The sequence below is a fragment of the Puntigrus tetrazona genome, chromosome 23 (genome assembly GCF_018831695.1).
Source record: "Puntigrus tetrazona isolate hp1 chromosome 23, ASM1883169v1, whole genome shotgun sequence".
NCBI lineage: Eukaryota > Metazoa > Chordata > Actinopteri > Cypriniformes > Cyprinidae > Puntigrus > Puntigrus tetrazona.
The window spans coordinates 10,526,182-10,540,686 of record NC_056721.1 but is presented as its reverse complement, the minus strand read 5'-3'; the positions used below and the strand labels follow the sequence as shown (position 1 = coordinate 10,540,686).

The window sequence follows — 14,505 nt, the reverse complement described above, 5'->3', positions numbered from 1 at the left end:
TCCTCAGGTCAAATTTTTGTCTGAAAGGACGTCCAGTCACACCCACAGTGCGGCATTGAGGCGCAGCATCTCGTTCCCGCTTTTTCAGGGAACAGGGTTACAGTCAAGTAACCCGAGACGTTCCCTTTCAAAAGCTACTCTCGATGCTGCGCTGAATGCGCTAATGGGAACGAGAATACCAACGCCGCCGCACTAGGAGTGTCTGGACCCCTTAGCGTTGTGTAGTGTGTGCGCGCGCAACACTGAAGAGGTCTCAGACATTACTCTGGGATGTCGACTCAAGGACATGCGAGCCCGGAGTAGCATGGACATCCAAACTATAAAATCTAACAAATGTGTGCGGAGAGGACCAACCTGCCGCATCACAGACTTGCTGCAAGGGCGCGCCTCTTGCTAAAGCCATCGACGATGCAACCCCTCTGGTTGAATGAGCTCTAACTCCTAGAGGCGAAGTTTGACCATGCGCCTCATAGGCTAGGGCAATAGCATCTCTCACCCAGTGTGACATAGTCTGTCTAGTGGCAGCCGCCCGGTTCTGCAGCCACCATAGCATACGAAAAGCTGCTCTGACTTACGCCACTGGCTAGTGCGGTGGACGTAGATCTGGAGAGCACGTACTGGACACAGTAAGTGAAGTTTCTCCTGCTCGGTGTCATGAATGGCGGAGAGCAGAAGGCTTCAAGGATGACGGATTTATAGTCGAGAATGGAACTTCGGAAGATAACTAGGGTGAGGATGCAAAATAGCTTTTACCAGCCCAGGGGCAAAATCTAGGCAGGATGGCGAGACTGACAGAGCCTGCAAATCCCCAATTCTCTTCAGAGAAGTAATAGCTGTTAGAAAAACCATCTTTAGGGTCAGAAACCTGACAGGCGCTGACTCTAGTGGTTCGAAAAGTGTGTCCACCAAGCCTTCAAGCACTATAGCTAGATCCCATGAAGGAACTGTCGCCCTACTGGGCGGCCTCAACCTCTTAGCTCCTCGAATGAAGCGAACAACTAGGGGGTGTTTCCCACGGAAGCCCCTTCAATCAGAGCATGGCAAGCCGAAATGGCGGCCACGTAAGTTCTGAGAGTATTAGGATGTGTGCCTGAGGACATTTTCTCTTGCAGAAACTCTAGCACTGAAACAATCTGGCAGTAAACTGGGTCTGCATGGTGTGTTGTACACCAACTCAAGAATCGCCATTTCATGGCATATGTTCTTCTAGTGGAGGGAGCCCTAGCACTAAGAATAGTCTCTATTACATTGGCTGAAAGGCCAGCATCACTTAGTTGGTCCCTCTCAGGGGCCAGGACGTGAAGATTCCAGAGCTCGGGACGGGATGAAATATTGTCCCTGTGCCTGAGAGAGAAGGTCCCTCCTCACCGGAATCGCCACGGCGAGCCGTCGAGAGAGATATTAGATCTGAGAACCATATTCTGGTTGGCCAACGGGCGCTATGAGTAAGAGGCAAGACCCTGTTGACGGACCTTGGCTAGGACTCCGGGAGCAGAGCAATCGGAGGAAATGCGTAAAGACGCATTCTGGGCCACACATGGGCCATCGCGTCCAGACCCAGGGGAGCTGGATGAGTCAGAGAGAAGTAGAGGGGACATTGTGCTGTCTCCTGTGAAGCAAAGAGGTCCACCTCTGCTTCGTAAAACCTTTCCCAGATTTGACTGACTACTTGGGGTGGAGTTTCCATTCCCCATGTGTCACAGCTTGTCTGGACAGCAAGTCTGCTCCCCCTGTTCATGTGACCGGGAATATAAATTGCCCTGAGGACAGGAACTTGTCCTGCGCCAAAGCAGAACCTGCTGCGCTAGCTCGTTCAAGCGGCGCGACCGCAGTCCGCCCTGGCGATTTATGTAAGACTACTGCTGTGTTGTCCACCGCACTAGGACATGGTAGCCTCTCAACTGCTGGAGGAAGTATTTCAGGGCCAGAAATACAGCCTTCATTTCGAGGCAATTGATGTGCCATTCGAGAAGATGACCTCTCCAGATCCCTTGGGCTGGGACCGGCCATCTAAGACCGCTCCCCAACCCGTGAGGGGATGCGTCTGTCGTTAGCATCTTGCGACGACAACACGGACCTAGAGTGGGACCCAAGGTCAGAAACCGGGTCTGAACCACATAGATAGGTGCGAAGCCCTCGACGCGTAACCCTTATTTGCCTCTGGGGATTGGCCCTTGGATGAAATCCCTGGCTCTGAGCCACAACTGAAACGATCTCATGTGCAGGAGGCCCAAAGGTATCACTGTGGAAGCAGCTGCCATGAGACCTAGAACTCTCTGAAAGTGATGAAGAGTGACTTTCTGGCCTAGCTTGATGCTCTTTAGGGTGGTCAGAATGGATTCGAGGCGTGCAGGAGACAGCTGTGCCTGCATTGTGGTCGAATCCCATACGACCCCAAATATGTTGTCCTCTGAACAGGGAGAGAACGCTTTTCTTGGCGTTGAGTCTCAACCCCAGCGATCCGAGATGAGCTAGGGCGACATCCCGATGTCGAGCGCAAGCTCTTGAGACTGAGCCAGAATCAGCCAGTCGTCTATGTAATTTAGAATGCACGGATGCCCTGGAGTCGTAAAGGAGCCAAAGCTGCATCCATGCATTTTGTGTATGTCTTGGGGTGACAATGCTAGGCGAAAGGAAGAACCCGATACTGGTAAGCCGCCCCAAAGCGAACCTCAGGAACTTCCTGTGTTGTGGCAATATTTCTATGTGAAAATATCGTCCTTTAGATCGATTGTCACAAACCAATCGCCGGTTGGATTTGAGAAACAATCATTTTTATCGTTAACATCTTGAACTTGTATGTTCTGAGGTGATGGTTCAATCCTCGAAGATCTAAAATCGGACGCAGCCCCATCTTTCTTGGGAGCGAGAAAATACCGGCTGTAATAGCCTGACTGTCTGTCTGGTAGAGGAACACGTTCTATGGCCCCTTTGTCCAGCAGAGTTTGCAACTCCTGTATCAACAAATGCGCGCTCGTTCGGTTTCACAGAAGTGAAAATCACGCCGTTGAAACGCGGAGGAGGATATCACGAACTGAATCCTGTAGCCTCTTTCTATGGTCTTTTGGACCCATGGGGAGATATTTGGCAGAAGCTTTCCACGCTGCCAGCTTCTCTGAAAGGGGCACTAATTTTGACACTTCGTTTTGTTGGGGGGTTGTTAGATGTTGGCGTCCTGAAAGCGTGGCAGGAGGCGCCGAACATCCAACGTTTCGTTGAAACCGTTGCTCCCGAAACACCAGTGGCGGCGGAGATTGAACAATGGCTTCCTGAGGTGCGGGAAGGAGCCTTTATTTTCTGTTGGAATTTTCGCGCCCCTCCGAGAGACTTCAACGGTGCTGAGTGCACCGGCATCAGGGCTTCTTTTTTGCGGAGATTATGCTCCGCAGGTCCGATCTCCTTGAGGCGGACTGTGAAGCCTTGGCGAGCCGCACCCCAGTCTCTACGGGGTGCTCGGCTCGCCACACTGTCCTTCTGTGCGTCACGCCTCAAAGGAACCGGACCTGGTCGGGACCGGGTGGCCGGCGGTCCCGACTCTTGAGCACGGCGGGAAGAAACCTCACAAGCGCTTCCTCATGGCGTTTCGCCTCCCGAAACCTAGTGGCGGCGGCATTAACTGAGTCGCCAAAATAGGCGGAAGGCGAGACAGGGGCATCAAGGAGGATGGCGCGGTCTTTGTCCTTGATGCCCGTGAGGTTGAGCCACAGATGTCTCTCCGTGGACACCATAGCAGCCATAGAACGGCCCGATGCTTGCGGGCCGTCTGCTTTGGTCGCCGCGGAGAGACAGATCTGTGGCTCGGCGCAGCTCTAAAAGCGCCTCTTCATCGATGGACCCGCCTGTGCTCAAGTCCTTCAGCAGGTCAGCCTGGTGCGCCTGCAGGACCGCCATGGTGTGCAGGAAGCACCAGCCTGACCCGCTGCCTGAAAGCTTTCCCCACCAGCGAAGATGTCATGCACGGCGCGGCTTGGTGGGAAGGGTCGGTTTTTAGGGACGATGAAGTCCCGGGGAGAGATAGCCATAGCGTCTCTTCCACCTGGGGCATCATCGAGTAGCCCGATGCCTTCGCATCCACGATAGTCGAATAAATCGGCGTCGATGGCGCGAAACACGGGACGAATAAGGTTTACTCCACGAGCGCACCAACTCCTCGTGGAGATCACAAAGAAGGAGAGAGACCGTCGCTGAGGCCCTCCCCGGCCACCCGACAGAAATCTGTCGTCTAGTTTCGAGCGCTTGGGGTTCTCTCGCTCCTGGGGCCAGTCTAGATGTAATCTTTCGACTGCATGAGTTACCACCTCGAGTAGCTCCTCATACGATTTATTGTCGCGGGAGGAGCGCTCTGTGGTGGCACTTTCTGCTTCCCCAGAAGCAAGAGATGAAGTCTCCTCGGTCCGTTCAGAAGAAGCGCCGGGGCGCGATAGAGAAACGGACGCGAGGGCTTCGCGATCCGGCGAGAGCGCGAGAGAAGGGGCTGAGTCCGTCTCACGCGGCTCAGCCGGATCGGCACGCGATCCACTCGATCTTCCTTTAAAAAAGGCGAGGCGAGCGCGAAGCACCTTGATGGAAAACAGATCACAGTGCTCGCACTCGCCCTCGAGCCCGAGGATCGCGTGCTCTTCCCCCAAGCACTCGAAACAAAAGTTATGACGATCGTCGTCGGAGAGCTGCCTCTGGCACGGAGGCAAGCATCTCCCTTCCTGATGCGTCATACTTTTCTTTCTTTTCTTTTATATATATTTTATATATACTTTTTTTTTTTCTTTTCTTTTCTTTTATTTAGTTATTTATTTATTTATTCTTTCTCCTTCTTCCTCACACACACTCACACACAATGCGGTCCTTGAAGACAAAAGACCTGAGGATGTTTCCGCGTCACATCTATTTATAACCTCCAGGTGTTCATGATCAGGTAGGACGTCACCTGACCGAGGTTATATAAGCCAAACTTTGGCGTGTTTGACACACGTGCTTCAACAACCGGTCGAACAAAAGACGTTCTCATTAGCGCATTCAGCGCAGCATCGAGAGTAGCTTTTGAAAGGGAACACAAGCAGTTACTGGTTTAAGACAGCATATTTTCACCTCTCCTGCATCCTCTAGCCTCCAGCTCATTGTGAAGTACCTGTTACATAACATGCTCTCAACACTCACTTCATCTGTAGTCTTGTAATGTGGGTGACTAGAGTCAGAAATCCCACACCCCCTCCATGAACAAGTCACCCAACAGAAAGGAAAAGTCACTGTATGGCATTCTTTCATGTTTGAAACAGAGAAGAATGTATTTTGGCATGAAATGGATACAGTAAACTGTTTGGTTATGAACCTGGGCCTGTATCTTACCACTAAGAGTTCTCCTAAAAAGCAGTAAAAGCTTTTAGCTAAGAATTTTAGCTTGAAACCTATCCACAAAGCTGCTGAGACAAACTTGTACTAAGGTACAGAGAGTTGACCTTGTTGCTGTGGATGATGTCGGCATGCTCACTAACCATGCACTCCGTGATTGGCTGATAGAAGAGAGCCTTCATAAAGAGGTTTATTAATAAAAATATTGCAGAGGCAATGTTATGTTGGCATATTCATATAAAGGTTTAAAATTAAAAAGGTTTATTGCTACATTCAAATATATATATAGTTTTAAAAGCAACCATCTGGATTTTAAAATCTTAATATATGAATATATGTTCAGGTAATTGTCATCCTGTATGCTTTGGACTGACACGCCCACTGTTTTTAAGACTTTGTCCTACATCAGCAAGTTAGGAGCTACTTTTAGTGTTAAGATGTTTCATGAATATGGTCCTTTGTTATTTTCATTTTTGGCTGAACTATCCCTTTAAGTCCTAAGACTTGGTACAAGGTGGTGCTGTGCGATTATGGCAATAAAAGCCAATGCACATATTTACACATCACTGATTATTTATATACCTTTCATTATTACCTCTTCTGAGGCAGAGACAGTTAACAATTAGCCATTCGTTGGTTACACTGCAACCAGTGATGTAGGTCTGACAAAGGACTGTTGTCTGGATATAGCGCAGAATTGCACAATTCAAATTTAAGACCACTTTTTCACAATTCCGGTTTAAGGCCCCACAGAAATGCTCGTTTTGAACATCTCCTGTATTCACCTCAGGTGTATAAGATTAGTGAAAGTTCTGGTTTTGGGATCTCTCCAGAGAAGGACTGAGAAACATTCAAGCGTCAATGATCAAAACAAAACCTGTTTATTATTAACAGTTAAAGAACCTGTCAATGACAGTTAGTGATTACTTCATAGGCTCAGTTCTTCTCCTTTCGTGTTGGTCTCTGTCCTATATAAAGCAGACAAGGTTAATAGAGTTTTGCAACTTACGCAAAAATGGAACACACTGTGACAACATGAAGACATGCAGAGGAGACATATACAAACTAACAGTAGAAAGAATGAATGTATCATACATGACTCCTCAACTCAATAACTCAACCAGCTATTCTCAGAATGAAGCCCTCAAGGTAATATAAAAACAAACACTTACACTGCTTTTCTTAATTCGTCTTGGATTTTCTGTCGCCGTTCTTCGTTGATGGGGTAGAAGCGAAAAATCACCAAGCTGATGAGCAGCAGGCAGATTGGCACAAGAGCGAAGAGCAGCCACAGTGAAAACACGACCTCTGGATTGTGTTTACAAGCACCAGGCTTGTATCCTACAAAACTGAAGAGTTAGGGAAGGAGAACGTCACATGAAGATTTCACGTGAAGCTGCAGGTTTAGAGGGGTTCAAAAGATGTAGTACACAGATGTGAAAATCTGATTAGAGAAAGCTCTTACTGTAAAACCAAAGTAGAGACTCCAACAGACATGCCTCCTCCGAATTTGTTGAAGAAAACGTAGCAGGAGTAGAACAATGGTTCTAGATCGTGGCATGATGGGTTCTTGACTTTAAAGTCATCCACTACATCTGGCAACATTGACCTAAAAAAATGTTTATATACATTAGGTAATAATGTTGTGAATATCTATATATCTATATCTATCTATATCTATATCTATATATCTATATATATATATATATATATATATATATATATATATATATATATATATATACATATGCACATATGATTATGACAAGATATATGATAATAATTGTGTTAGTATGTGTTGGTGAAGTGAGGAATTTAAAAATGAAGAGGAGATCATTTATAAGGCTTACATTACCAAGGGAGTAGAAAAACGGTTGCCAGACTCATGCCAGCTAACAAGGACATGATAATGAAGGCAGGTATATTACTTTTCACTACGCTTATCACAATTAGAGCTGGGATATAAAGCTGCAGAAAAGAGGAGAAAGATGAATGAAAAAGTGAAAACTAATACAGAATAGATGTTACAGCACTGCAATTTCATTTTTGTGCAGCCATTAAGCAATCAATAACAAAAAGTGGTTCTCACTGATAGGCCGATGAATGTGGTGGTCTTTTTGCCTATTGTGACTAATACTGTTTGCCAGACTGGGATGGATATTGTGGCTACTGTCTGTAGAAGAGCAGAGAGAACACCATGACTATCAGAAAAAAGGTGATTCAACAACATTTCAATACTGTGGTTCAAAATAAATGTTATAATTTATTTTGAATGATTGTTTTCATCATGTAATATTTAAATTATAGGTCAAGTAAAAAAATTAATATAAACATTTTCCTTTTCTTTACATGTTAGTTGAAAATAGCTTAGGCTGCATTTGATATAATTAAATAATAGTAAGACTTTCATATAACAATATTTGAAAAATAAATCTCTTACCAATAGTATGAGAACAATATGCTGGAAATATGCTCCCATATTTTTGTGTAAGTGCAGAAAAGAGCAAAATTTGCCTGACTCATCTGAAACAAATATCATTTTGACTTCTGTCATACTTATATTATAAGTATGTCATAATAAAATCAATTTGTAATCTCTAAAACTGTATGGCTATCAAATAATTCAAACAACTTCTGACCTGGAAGGCTAGTGAAGCAAACAGGAAGCCAAATACAAGCCGCACATATGGAGTGTGTCCACCATCAACTTTATACCAGTTAGATAGGGGACATTTACGCTGTCCAGTTTACTCAGAGGGGCTGAATGAGAAGCAGACACATGTGAATAATTAAAATAGTCAGGAGATCACTGCATAGTCATTTGGTGAGGAAGATTATAGATACAGTTACGTATATGTTTGTGTATGTGGTGCTCTTAAGTGTAGGCTGAAAGAACATACAGTAAACACAACATCAGAGATTCATCTGAAGTTTTACAGTTAACTCATCTGGACCTACCCAACTGCTCCTTCACTCCGAGGAAAAGCACAAGGCAGCACAGAAAGTATAGTATTCCTAAAATTAGTGCACAAGTCAAGTAGGCCGTTCTCTGTAGAAATTAATAAACAAATGTCACTACAGTTCAAAAAGCTTGGGATAAGAAAGATTTTGTGACGTTTCGAGCAGTATCCATTTGACAAACCTGAAATGTGTTTTGTCAAGAGTGTTTGCTGCACGTTTTCTACTTCTGATTTTCTACTGTATTTTTATCAAATAATTAAAACCATAACTTGTTTAAACATTTTTACTAAATCAGAATTCTTACAGCATTACACCTACTACTTGGTTGCTAAGTTTAGACATGCACTGTGGTTACTAATATCCTATTTGATGTATGATATTTAAATCTGGAGGCACTGCATTCTCTGGTATAACAGATCCAGACAATGAGCCTGCGAATGCTCAGCACACAAGGAAGCATCCTCTAAATGATCAAAATGTCTGGCCAATTCACAAACTTGTTAAATTAACTAATTCCATTACCCATATGTGCTTAACACAATAGCAATGTTCTCTGTGCCTCACTGTATTTCGTAGAGCGTCAGATATGCCATCCAGAGATTCAGTATAGTTCCCAGAAAAACCCTTCCGTGGCGTTCTGTAAACTGCAGGCGTGTGTCCTCTTGGCATGGTGCACTCCCACTATCTGACCCTGAATGGCAGCTCCCGCCAGTGTAGCGAACATTTCCATGCCCATTCCTGTATCGTGAGAGAGAACAAAGCTCCTCACATTTTTGAATTGCTATTTTCTTTCAATCACAGACCAACAGCAGATCAAACTCACAAAATATTCTAAATTCAAGTAATCAGTTGTTTATAACTAACATCATTCACTGAATTTGAATCAGATTTGAATTGGAGTAGTTAATTTAATTGTTTTGCACATATAGACTGACATACTGTTTGATATGGAACATAATATCTTACTGGCCTAGTTCTTGTGTGATCAGAGATTTAAGACTTTGCCATTGCATAAAAAATTTTAAAGACTTCAAACAATCTAACGGACTGCATGAGCTATCAGTGCTTGGACCACAACTGTATTTTGCAGCTATATTTTCTTACTGTATCCAGTGGCCGAGTCTCGATCCTTCTGATTCCCCCCCAGAAACATGTTTAGGGAAGAATATGGCACATGGTAGCACTAAACAAGATAGAGATGCTTTAGAGAGAATTCTAACTAATATAACACATTAAATAAGCAAACACAGCTGGAAAACGGTGAGTAATGCATTTACTTATTCACTTCACAGGAAGTAGGAACTGTAGTGTCATTGTATATTTGTTTGCAATTGAATACTAATTTAAATGTAAAGTTTTCCCCCTATGCAGGAAATTTTAAAATGAGTAAAACAACTCAAGGCACATCATTCTGGTCTTACACTCATGAAGGTGTCAAACAGACAGCACCATGTGAAGTACCAGCCGAAACTGAAGCCAGAGGACATGGTGTCCTGCGGGGTATACCAGAGCATAACGTATGATAGGACCCCAAGTGGCATCGAGAACACAATCCTACAAGATCATGGATAAGAAGAGTGGCGTTTGATGAACATTGGGCATTTTAAAAACTTAGTACACTATCTGTTTCCATTTATATGCTCAACATACACATGTAAGCAACCTGTGGTCTATCTGTGAAATATCTCCACTCACCAAGGAATAAGTTTGCCAATTCTGGTCCGGCCACTCTTACTCACGGCATATCCTATCAGAGGATCTGTAACAGCATCCCAAGCCCGACCAAGGAAGAGAATGATGGATGCAGAGAAAGCTCCCATCTATAGCAAACACATAGACACAAGAAAATGGCTGTAACATAAAATACTTACTGTGCTCCACTTTGCAAGCAACAGAATTTCTTTTGTAGTACAAATAAGCGGTTATAAAACAATGTTCTACCGAGCTGTTAAAGTACATATTAACTTTCTTGAGCTCTTTCACACTTCCATTAACATATACTTTCACATGCTTCTGATATAATAGTTTTGTAAAACAACACTGAACATGACATGCGATCATGTGCAAAGTAAGGATAGATCATCGTCAAGTTCCGTTTTATAAGCAGCAATTCAAACAGTGATTATCTCTCACTTTTCATTCACCAGCATAGGTCTTTATCCATAATCTAAATAATGCTAGGTTAAAAACAAACCAGCTTAGGATATTTGCCAACCCAGCGCTAGGTATATATTGGTCAGAACCCAGCTGGCTGGGTTAAATGTTTTACCAAACACGCTGGTTTGTTTTAAGTCATCTATTGTTCAAAAAACATCATATTGTTGGTTTAAAATAGACTGGACATTTTAAAACACACACACACACAGAATTACTGGAGGCAACTGCAATAATCAAAAGATGAACATTTATTATTAATCAAGAAAGCATGGACAAAATGAAAAACAAATGTAATTTATTTGGATGAATACAGCATAGTTTAAAATATGACATAGTTATAAAGTCATAGTCATAAATTAGCTAATAATATTCTCATATATCATATATCTTATACATAATTATATATCAAAAACCTTTCCTAGTATCTTTATTTTAAACCACCTGAAATTCATTATATTTAACATTACTGACAGCTGCACATCTTGTATTTATTTATACACACCTTCACAACGTCCAGTAAAAAGACCTGCATGTAAAAGCCCATGGCGGTTCCAGTCATTTGATAAGGCATTCCTCCAATGGCAAAGCACAGTTTCCTGGAGAAAGGGATGCCTGAGGTTTTCTGCGTGAGATCAAGATGTAGCATCAGTGTCGCATCTAAATAACGCCGCAAATAGCGTTATATTTCAACGTTAATATTGAATATCGTTAAATATTGAATTCTACATTTCTCTTAAAAAATATATAAAAAAATTAAAGAACTATAGGTATATAAAAATATAATACGAGCATAGTCCTATTGCTTTTCGATGCCAAAGCGCTTTAAGTTGCTGTTATTTGCACCGTCTCGTTTACAAAGAATATAAATGTTATATACCGCCTGAGTGTCGTCGTTTTCTGTCGCGCAGGTTATGTTCTCATCTGTGCGACTTTCCAGTGTATTCCCACTATTGCTGGCCATCGTTCAGTCGTGGAGTAAAAAGAGTTGGCCGTTAGTTTTTCGGGATCTTTTATACTTGTTGACAGGTGGGCGTGGTTTTAGTTCCTCTACACAAAAATCATTTGGCCAAGTTTCGCAATATTACTTTAAAAGATGTGCTTTTTGGTCACTATATCCTTCCTGATCTATGTAGCTTTGTGTCTGTACAGGACACTGTTTGTTTAAAATGTTACAGGTTTCTCTGTCTGGATGTCCTGTCCTGTACACATGATTGGATGTACTTGGCTCTCTGTACTTGGTCTTTAAAATGGCTAACATTCATTTGGATGGGAACATAATAATATTTTTGCATTTAAAACTAATTGAACAGTTTTTCCATAAATCAACATCTCCGGAAAATATTATGGAGTTTTAAATTAATATATGTAATGAAACAGGATTTCATACATGTCCAATGTAGAGGATACCAGGACTTAAAGAATATTACACATTTTTTATATATATATATATATATATATATATATATATATATATATATATATATATATATATATATATATATATATATATATATATATAATCACACCATTAAGGTTGGATACCTTTCACATCCTGAATAGTAAAGTACCTTTTTCGGTACTTTACTATGTGTAATAACAAAAGTTACATAATAATTACAATAATTACAATTAAAACTCTCAGTTTCGACATTTTCAACCTTTTTTTCTTATAATCAAATGAGAATGAAACATGAAGACATTTTAATCAAATAAAAAATTTTACTTTTATTTTTTGGCAAACAAAAAGTGGTTTACTGTTAATAATAAATGGTAGAAAAATTAATGTTGTGTTAATATTCCTTCAAAAAGTAAATTGCATTTTTTTCTACAATTAAATGTTTAATATGGTTAAATATGACTGTGAATGGAATATACAAAGACTTTAGTCTTCAGTGTTTGTGAAGTAAACAAAAAAGCCATTCATACGTATGGAGGTAAATAGAAATTTGGTTTTTATGAATGTATTCCGCCATCTTGTCCGAGTTTTTGCTGAAACCATATGACCATAGAAATGTAAGTAGATTAGATGCATTCTCGGATACCTAAATTTGGTATTGATTGATTTAATGTGAATCGGTATTCGGTAGTACAGAGGAAATTCGGTCAATACCCTTAAAAGTACAGAGTTCGGTAACCGACCCTACACACCACTACCTGGACTGCATTTCCCATAAACCCTTGTGCCTAGGACTGATTACTATAATGCCTAGCCAGCAGAGGGAGCCCTCATCCGAGTACTACCTGAGCTCACCCTCTCCTTCTTCTGCCCTCATTTCCTGTTCACCTGAACCTCATCACCGCTCACATTCCCTCCAGTATAAAAGACAAGCTTGTTGCGTGAGTCTTGTTTTTGCCCCGGCTAACAATTCTAAGTGGTTTCCTCGTGCTTGCTGTTGTTCTCCATATTTGACCTAGGACTGATGCGCATTTAGTGCCCATAGAGAATTACAGCGCTCAGTTCTGTGAGTTATCATATCGGGTACCTTTTGATGAGGTGGCATTAAAAAACATCTTTCTTTTCTGACTAAATGAGCCCATAAAATCATGGCTACCCGAGGGAAGTTTTAATTGCACTCTGCGTGACTTTTTATGGACGCGTTAATGATTAGGGTCTCGTGGAGGAAGATCGCAACATTGCGATTGTTGGCCTATGATATGGCCTATGCATTGAGATGGCCTATGCACCTGTGCACACTCACAAAATGGCGGTGACAGCGGAACCTGATTGCAAAATGGCGGACCATATGTCAGTGGTATCCGCTCATCCTGCCCCATCATGGCTATGGAGGCCATTTGTGAATCCTCATCCTGTGTTGTCACAGCTATGGAGGCCATCTGTGAATCCTTGTCCTGCCTTTATAAAACCATTTTCACTGGTTGCTGCCCTCGAGTCTGCCCCTGAGGCCTCACCTGTCCACGAATCCTCTCCAGTGCTTCCAGAGGTGTCCTCATCTGCTGTAGATCCTCCAAAGGTGTATCTGGTCCTCATCACCACACCCTTGTCTTTCAGTATAAAAAAAACGAGCTCAGATTCATTCGAAGTGTTTTTCTCATACTTTTTATTCCCATTGTTTGACCTTTTTGACAGATTCCCATTTTCCGATTGTTTGCTGCCTGCCCTGACTTTGTGCCTGGTTACATTTCAGCGGCCTGAGATATGTGACACAATCTAATTCTAATATATAGAACATGCGATAGCCACAAAAATGAAAACAGGATGTTTGTTTATTTCTGCAAAAGGTTGATTAAAAATAACTTTTGACACTTTGTTGTATTATTTTGTGAGGAAGCTACTGGAGGTTTGCTTCCTAAATACTGATTTTAAACATTTTACTAGGTGCAGAAACACCTGCTGAATCGCTAACCAATCGATTCAGAAACACATATTCTATCATTAAAAACTACAAACAGACCTTAATATAAATTCACAAGAATGAAAATCATGTCAGTGCTGGGAAAGGCAAGAAAACTGTGAATTTAGCTTGGTTCTGATTTCTGTGTGGATAATGTTGTGGGATTGCTGAAATTTCCAGAACAGCTTATTTGTTTGGTTTCTCAATATTCAGTTAAGAATATCATCTTAATAATCATCTTAATTTAAATACATTTTAAGTAAAGTATTTCTTTAGAATTAAGTCTTTAGACTCTGCGAACAGTCAATTTTCAACAGCTAGAGGACTTTATCAGTCCTTGTTCTTCTACTCTTAGGTTAATGGCGGATTGCAATCAACTTTTAAGGGTGCATATCGCCACCTACTGTACGAGAGTGTGCAACATCATATAATTTGAGTGATCATAATCTACTTATTAATCCTGTGTCACTTAGAAATTTAAAACAAGTTTTCCTGGTATTTCTTATCCCCTCTCTCCCTCTCCTTCTGTTCCCTTTTTTGAAGCGCCTGTCTCTCTGCCTCATATATTACACAGCAAAATATGTGGATATTTTCTTTATCCCCACAGTTCTCATTATGCGTTTCCCCATTAAAAACAAGGTGTTTTTCAGTTTAATGATTCAGTGCATGAAATCATCCTATCAGGTCT

The 14,505-nt window shown here is 42.0% G+C and overlaps 1 pseudogene; it reads right to left on the bottom strand.

Annotated features, from left to right (window-relative positions):
• Positions 1-6,204: 6,204 nt before the first annotated feature.
• Positions 6,205-11,438, bottom strand: LOC122328444 (annotated as a pseudogene).
• Between the last annotated feature and the right edge of the window lie 3,067 nt (positions 11,439-14,505).